The following is an 8,481-nucleotide window of genomic DNA, read 5'->3' on the forward strand; positions in this document are numbered from 1 at the left end:
TAAATGAAGTAGAAGGAAGAAAGGATGAGGAAGTTACAAACAAGTTACAGTATGGGGACCCAGCTTCATGACCCAGATGTGATGACAGTGTGCGGCAAATTCTCGTGGAACATGGACCTGAACAAGTTCATGAATTTCTCTTCCCTAAGGATGGAAATAAAAGAAAATTCTTTGCTCAGCATTACAAGAGGAAACTCATTAATGGGGAAGAAATTCAGCGAAACTGGTTACAATATTCAGTGTCGGAGGATTCTGTGTTTTGCTTTTGCTGCAAGTTGTTTAGAAATCAAGCAATTGGTACATCACTTACTGAAAATGATTCGAAGGACTGGGAAAACATATCTTAAATTCTCTCTTCACATGAAAGAAGTAGAGAACATTTGGAATGTTTTCAAAATTGGAAAGAACTTGAATTATGATTGAAAAAAGGAAAAACTATCGATCAAGAAAATTTACATGTGATCAAGGAAAAAGAAGAATATTGGCAACAAATACTAGAGTGTCTGATTGCTTTTGTGAGAGTTCTAGGTGGGCAAAATTTAGCATTCCGCAGCCGCAGTAGAAATGAAAAATTATACACTCGAGGTAGTGGAAACTTTTTTAAAATTTGGTGAATACCTAGCTTTGTTTGATCCAGTCATGAAGGAGCATCTACGTAAAATAACTAATCATGAAACACAAGTTGATTACTTAGGAAAAAATATGCAGAATGAACTGATTCAAATCCTAGCAAATGCCAAAAAAAAAAAAAAAAACTGTAGAAGCTTCCCATTCTGCAAAATACTTTTCAATAATACTGGACTGTACACCAGATGTGAGTCATGTTGAACAAATGACTATTATCATTCATTTTGTGGATATGGAAAAGTCTGCAGATGAAGATAATGTTGAAGTGCTCATAAAGGAACATTTTTTTGCATTTCGTACCACTGAAGGAGACGACTGGAGCATTTATGACTGAAACTATTCTACAAGAGCTTGAAACAATGCCATTATCTGTTGAAAACTTACATGGCCAAGGCTATGATAATGGGAGTAATATAAAGGGTAAAGACAATGGTGTGCAAAGGAGAATGATGGAAATCAATTCTAGGGCCTTTTTCATTCCTTACAGTGTGCATTCTCTAAATTTGGTTGTCAATGATGCTGCTAGATCCTGTTTGGAGGCAGGCAGTTTCTTTGACCTTGTGCCACATGTTTATGTGTTTTTCTCAAGCTCAACACGCCGTTGGGAGATTCTGACTTGCCATGTGAATTCTCTAATTGTGAAACCACTTAGTCAGACAAGATGGGAGAGTGGCATTGATGCTTTGAAGCCTCTTCGATATGAACTTGAAAACATTTATGATGCCCTAATTGAAATTTCTGATGATACTACCTTTACTGGATCATCTGTCAATACGGCACATTCAGATGCAGAGGCTCTTGCAAATGGCCTTTTCAAGTTCAAATTTGTCACTTCACTCATTTTGTGGTATAATATCCTTTTCGAGATTAACCTCACTAGTAAGCAACTTCAGGAAAAAGAACTTAAACATACATTCTGCTATTCAAAAACTGCAGCAATCTAAAAATATTCTGGAGGAATTCAGAAGTGATGAAGGATTTGAAAGAACACTGGTAGATTCTCTCGAGCTTGCTGAAGAAATAGTCTTTCTGACAGAATTTGAACGAGAGCCAGTTCACATTTGGCAAAAGAAACAGCAGTTTTCATATGAAGGACGAGACACACCCATTCAGAACCTAAAAAAAAGGTTCAAAGTGAATTTCTACTTCACAGTCCTTGATACTGCTGTTCACTCGGTTGATGAAAGATTTCAACAGATGCAGCAGCTAGAGTCAGTATTTGACTTTCTATATGATATCCACAGCTTGCAAAAGAAAACAGCAAAACAGATAAGAGAATTTTGTATAAAACTGGAGTCAGCATTGACTTATGAAAATTCAAAAGACATTGATGCTACAGATTTGTGTAGTGAACTTCAGGCTTTTTCCAGACGACTTAAGAAACATTCCACTCCTGAAGAAGTACTGAAGTTTGTTTGTGAAAATAAACTCACAGACAGTTTTCCAAACATTTTTATAGCTCTATGCATTTTTTTAACTTTGCCAGTTTCCATAGCTAGTGGGGAACATAGCTTCTCAAAGTTAAAATTGATAAAAACATATCTGCGTTCAACAATGGTGCAAGAGAGACTTGTTGGACTTGCCACAATGTCAATAGAGCATGAAGTAGCTGGAAAACTGGATCTAAAAGAACGAGTGACTGAATTTTCAAAACTTAAAACATGACTTTTCTTGCTTTAAGAGTACAGAGTATTTTTTATTCGGAGTGTTTTGTAAATACAGGTTAAAGTTCTTTGAAGAGTTTTCTTATTTCTTTCTATATTGGATGTGGTGGTAATGGCAATTAAAGCAGGATAGCGTAATGGATGATTTTGGATTTGTAATAATAAAAATTATAAATAACATTTTTCATGCATTTTTTTTAAATCGGATTGAAATATCATCTAGCTGTCATGTACAAATCTATTCTGAAAATGTTGTGTCTCTATTTTATCTGATCTCAGAAACATTGGTTGACAGACGGACAAACTGAATAATTAAGCCTCTGTTTAAAAAAAATGCTTAAAAAACATTAAAAGGAAAAACGGGGCAAAATGTTTCCCAGTTTACCAAAAACCTTAGCCTAGATCTGTCCTTGTGGTTTGGGGGTGGGGGGTGCCGATTGCATGGTTCGCCTAGGGTGCCAGTTGCTGGCAGCTAGTCTAGGGCTGCCCCGATATGGCTGTTAGCCTGAATATCAATCCTGAGCAAAATAAAGGAAAAGCTGATATGGGATTCAGTTGATAAAGAATTAAAGAATAGGAATATAATTATGCCAGTTAACATTTTATGGAAAATAGATCTTGTCAAACAAACCTAATTTGTTTTAATAAGACTACAAGTTTGGTTGATAAAGGTAATAGTGTAGGTGTAAAATACTTAAAACTTTTGTAAGAGAACCTGCTCCCAAGGAACTTGAAACAGCAAGCAAGGGGCAACACTAGATTCAGGATGGCTTCTTCTATGTCAAGGACTGCTTGTTTGTTCTGCTGAGACCCAGCTAGGTATTGCAGCTCTGTCATGACTCACCATTACCAGCCCATATGGCACACCTCAAAACCTTCCATTTGTCCACCTGCTCCTTCTGGTGGCCCCGAATGTGCACAACAATCCACTTGTATGTTGATTCCTGTGAGACATGTGCCCTCACCAAGACACTGCACTTGAAACCTGTTGGCACTCTAATGCCTTATGAAATCCCATTTAGACCCTGAATGGCCATTACCCTGGCCTTTTAGTCAAGCTACCCATGTCTAATAGGCACACTGTAGTCTTCACTGTGATTTTTAGTTGACAAATTCGTCTCCATTGTGCATCTGCCCTCTAGAGAAGAAACAGTCCAGCTTTTGGTAACTCATTTAATTTGTCTCCATTGACTCCCAGAGCGAGTCACAACTTATCAGGGGCCGCAATTTGTGTTGTGGTTTTGGCATGATACCCTACAGTTGCTTGGGATCCCCACTTATACATTCACCACCTGTCACCCACAAATTGACGGTCAGTTCGAATGAGCAAATCAAGTGTTAGAACAATAAATGTGCTACTTCACAAATTTGCACTACGACAACTGGTCGAATCTCCTACTCCAAGCAGAGTTTGCTTACAACAACATCGACCATGTCTCCACCGGGCAGAGTCCATTCTATGCAAACTGTGGCTTCCACCCCTGTCTCCATCTGGCCATACCCATACTCCACCAATCCTACAGCTGCTGACTGGGTGCAGTAGATCCATGAGGTCCAAGAAGAACTCAAGACCCACCTGGACAAGGCCTAAGAGTACTACTGACTGGTGGTGCCAGGAAGACCTGGGATTCACCATCAGGTAAAAAGTGTGACTCAGCCCAAAACCTGCACACCAACCAGTCAAGTCATAAACTGGACCACTCATAACTTGGGCCATATTCCATCAGCCAGGTAATCAACTGAGTGACCATGAAGCTTCAGTTACCATGATTCCTCAAAATACACCCCGTGTTTCATGTATCCTTGCTAAAACCCTACATCGTCAACCCTTTTGCTCATTGAGCTTAACGTGTGCCCTCTGGTGAGGATCCTAGGACATAATGAGTATGAGGTTCATGAAACACTGGACTCAAAAATCAGACGTGACTCCCTCTGGTACCTCATAGACTGGAAGGGCTTCAGCCCAGAGGAGTATCAGAGGGGTAGCCGTGTTAGTCTGAGTCTGTAAAAAGCAACAGAGGGTCCTGTGGCACCTTTGAGACTAACAGAATGTCTCAAAGGTGCCACAGGACCCTCTGTTGCTTTTAGCCCAGAGGAGCAATCCTGGGAGCTCATGTCCCAAGTCCATGCTCCTGTGCCAGCCCTCCATGTGGCCCATCCAAACAAACCTAGGCTGGTGGGGGCACTCCTGGAGGTGGGAGGTAATATAAGACTCCCATGGGTCTAGAAGGCAGGCCTACAGAACTGCAAGGTAGCTGGCATAGCCATGCTGCCACTCAACAGCAGCTGTAACCTGCTTGTGCTCCATGGCCCCTTGACCTGCTGTGGAAATAGACCATGGGAAGTCCTGTCTCAAGCGGTATGACAGACAGCAGCCTAATGGCACCTGATTGGCTCCCTACCTTATATAAACCCAAGGGGGATTACAAGAAATATCCAGGCAACAGTATGGATCTTCTGTAGCTGCCATGACCATTTCTGGTCCTTGCTCCTGAGCTCCCGGCTTTGATCTTGGTTTGACTTGGATTTTGCCTCCTGACCTGGACCCTGAAACCTGACTCAGACTCTCACCTTTGGTATTGACCCTAACCTAGAACCTGTGAACTCCTGCACTGCTCAGGTTTGCCCCTGCTCTGATCCTTGGTCCAACTGCCCTTGTTGGGATCTTGACAAAATGTCTCCAAACTTTTTATCAGTCTATTCAATCTCTCGTATGTTCTGAATTGTTTTTTAACTACTGTGCCACTTGGAGATGAATAGGCCACATAAGAAATATCTGCAAGCATTCCTTCCGATTCTCACATAATTTTACTTCAGCCATGTTCATGCTCTTTTGGGGGGTTCACTTTCCATCAGTATTTATGCAGCTGAGCTTTAATGAGAAGTACTTGTGAACTCATTAGGGCCTAGATCCAATGCCCATTCAAGTCAGTGAGAATCTTTCCATGGATTTCAGTGGCATTTAGATCAGATTCCAGGCTAAGGAACAGAAATAGTACCATGTGACTTATCTGACAAGTCACAACTAACTACAGCCAGTGTGCTTAACATTACACATTGAGTATTCCCATTAACGTCAATGGGACTACACCCAATGCATAACATTGAGCATGGGTGTAAATCTTTGCAGGATCAAGGTCTAGTAGAACCTAAATAGAGAATGCTGACTGTTGAGCATACTGAGTATTTGAAGATGAATGCACAGAGTAAAAAACCCTCAAATCACAGAATATTAATAATTTTGAACAAGAAGTAAATCTGAGGAATTTGTGATCTTGTGGATTTTGTGTGCAAAATAAGAGAATATATGCCTTATTTATGTTATTTATTGTAAATTGGTCACTTAGCTCTAGGACTACTTAAGGCAAATATTTCTTCATTCTTACTGGCATCAAATTAGAAAGTTGCATTCTTCACTGATGCATCGGAAAACTTTAAGGATGGTAGATATGGGAAAAATTTCTCTCTTCACTAATAAACTAAAGGGTGAGATCTTTACCCCCGTTCTGGTCCCTTAATGCCATCTAAAGGGCCCCCAAAGCCTAACAACAGGAAGCCCCTGATATAGGCACTGAAGAAGACAGCCATAAGGCTGCCTCCAAAGACCTCTCCTCACAAGTTCAGATATAGGAGACCTGCTGGAGGCAGGGTCTCAGCCTGCAGCATCATTGCTGAAATTCCAAGCCCATGGGGCCATTTGGGAGGCTGCTATAACATAGATAGTCCCCTCCCGCCCCCTGGGGCTGGGTTACACAAGAGGTCTTTCCAGCTTCTGGAACAGTCCAGAGTTAGAAGGTCATAAAGGTGGCTCCACAAGTTCTATTCTGCACCTCCTAGGTGTATAGCATGGAATCTCACCCTGAGTTCAGAGTAGCAGCCGTGTTAGTTTGTATCCGCAAAAAGAACAGGAGTACTTGTGGCACCTTAGAGACTAACAAATTTATTAGAGCATAAGCTTTCGTGGACTACAGCCCAGAATCATTATAATTATTTTCTCCCCTCCAAATTGTCTCAGCACCTTAAGTGGACACCAATAGTTTTGAAAAATACCAGTGGGCACACACTTCTTCATGGCATTGACAAAGCTTTAATAAAAACACCCCTTTCTCCTCCATTCATATAATTATTTTTCCCACTATCATAAATGCTGAAAATACCTTAACATATTTTTTTCTTAAACAAAAGATTGGTGTTGGAGATCTTGAAAGCTAGATGAGGACTTTGGCAAAGCACCTATAGAAGTTCAGTTAATTTTTCTTTATTAATTTTTAAATAAGAGATGATTTCCTTGTGGGAGACACAATGACAGTGTCTTCAAGACCTTGAAGGAATTGAATGTTGGGTCTCATTAGTACTGGCAGGCAGCATGATAATGAGTTGAAAAGTGATTCATGAATGGGAATTTTTTTAAAGTAAATCCCTTTGTTTCATATTTTTAAAGGTTATTCTGAACAAAGAGAATGTGCAAACTCTCTTTTTCTCCTCTGATTCTCATGGAATGGAGCACTATTAGAATAGGAGGCTGCTTTGCAATTTAAACCAAGAGTAATTAGTCTGCCAGTCCAAGAGGCCATGGTTGAAAGTTGGTCTCAGCTCAGTTCTTACTGAACACTGACTAGTTTGCTGAAAAGGAGATCTAAAATCCAATATTTATTATGAACAGATAACTTTCTGTTCCCCACAGTCCCTTCAGCTCAGCAGTGGAGTACTTTCAAACAGGATGAGAGAGCCAGCACAGAGAGACAGGGCTCCCTCTTCTCGTGGGTGCTGTACTTGGCTTTTGAATCTTATGGTGGCTTGAGGCACCAGTGAAATCAACACTTCACTTATAACTTATATTATCTCTGAGTAAGCTATATAGTAAAAATATGAAAACACAATTGTTAACTTATCCAAAGCACGGTGTGACTTGCTGCTTCATTCATTTTACAGCCTGTCTTTAACATGAACGAGGCTGTGTCCTGTTTCCTGGGCTGAACAAAATCCAAGGTCAAAGACTGAGGACCTACATTTTCAAAAATGACTAGTGATTTTGGTTGCTCAACTTGAAATCCCGAAAGTAGCCTGATTTACAGAGGTTGGTGCTAGACCCTTTTTGTAAAGCAGGGCCCTTTATAGTGTCTCAAGTTGGACACCTAAAAATTGAGGCAAGCAGAACCACTAGTCACTTTTGAAAATATAGGCCAAGATGTTTATATCATATAAACGCTGAGGGTTAAATATTAGTCCAATGTATGATTATAACCTCCTTTGGACAAGGACTGCTTTGTTTTGTACAGTGCCTAGCATAATGGGCTCCTGGTTTATGACTGGGGGTTCTAGGTACTAAAGTAATAATACATTAATTAATAAGAACAATAAATTGAGTTATTGTTACATCTGATCATATGCTGTTAGCTGAATAATGTATTTCATGAGCACCTGTTTTATGCACTGTATCCCCTGGTGGATAGAGCTGGTCAAAAATTTGAAAAAAATATACCCCTCACCCCAATTTAGCAGCTCTAGTGATTATGAAAATCAGACATCAACAGGTAGAGATCAAACAATTGCATCAGTAGGGAAAAAACACTGCGCTATTAATGAGTAACCACAGCATCACTGTAACGTGGTTGGTTGAGATAATTCTGTTTCAAAATAATGACCATCTTCATTGAAATAGCATTATAAATGTAATGTGATAAGGCTGAAACTGTTAGAGTGGTATAAAAGCACATTCAGTAGAAAATAACAAAAATGCTTTTCTTTCTACATGCTGTATACAGACAACTTTCTCTTAACCTGAAAGATACGGCACATCTGCAAAAATAGCTCTATAGACTGTTTTTCCCGTTCACTGGCCTGTGATGTGTATGGATGGGAGAATAATTACATTTCTAATATTTTTAAACTTTGGCCCTGATCCTGCAAACACTTATGCATGTGTTTAATCGTATGATGTGAGTGATCCTACTGACTTCAGTTAAACTAGTCGTGTGTAAAGTTAAGCATAAACATTTGCAGGACTCAGGCCTTTGTATGTTTGATATTTACTCCAGGGAACCAATAGCCATAATTCTCCACTTCACTGTGCTTAGATATATAATGGAGAATGTGATTGCAAGCAGGCAGTTGAAGCCAAATCATCAGCTGCCCTCCCCAGCAGAAGTTAGAACAGCAAAGGGCTTATTGGCATAAGTGCCCTACCCTC

The 8,481-nt window shown here is 40.0% G+C and overlaps 1 pseudogene; it reads left to right on the plus strand.

Annotated features, from left to right (window-relative positions):
* Window positions 1-564: 564 nt before the first annotated feature.
* LOC135982100 (uncharacterized) lies at window positions 565-6,804 on the plus strand (annotated as a pseudogene).
* The last annotated feature ends 1,677 nt before the right edge of the window (window positions 6,805-8,481 follow it).

This window comes from Chrysemys picta, chromosome 3 (assembly GCF_011386835.1).
Source record: "Chrysemys picta bellii isolate R12L10 chromosome 3, ASM1138683v2, whole genome shotgun sequence".
Taxonomy (NCBI): Eukaryota; Metazoa; Chordata; order Testudines; family Emydidae; genus Chrysemys; species Chrysemys picta.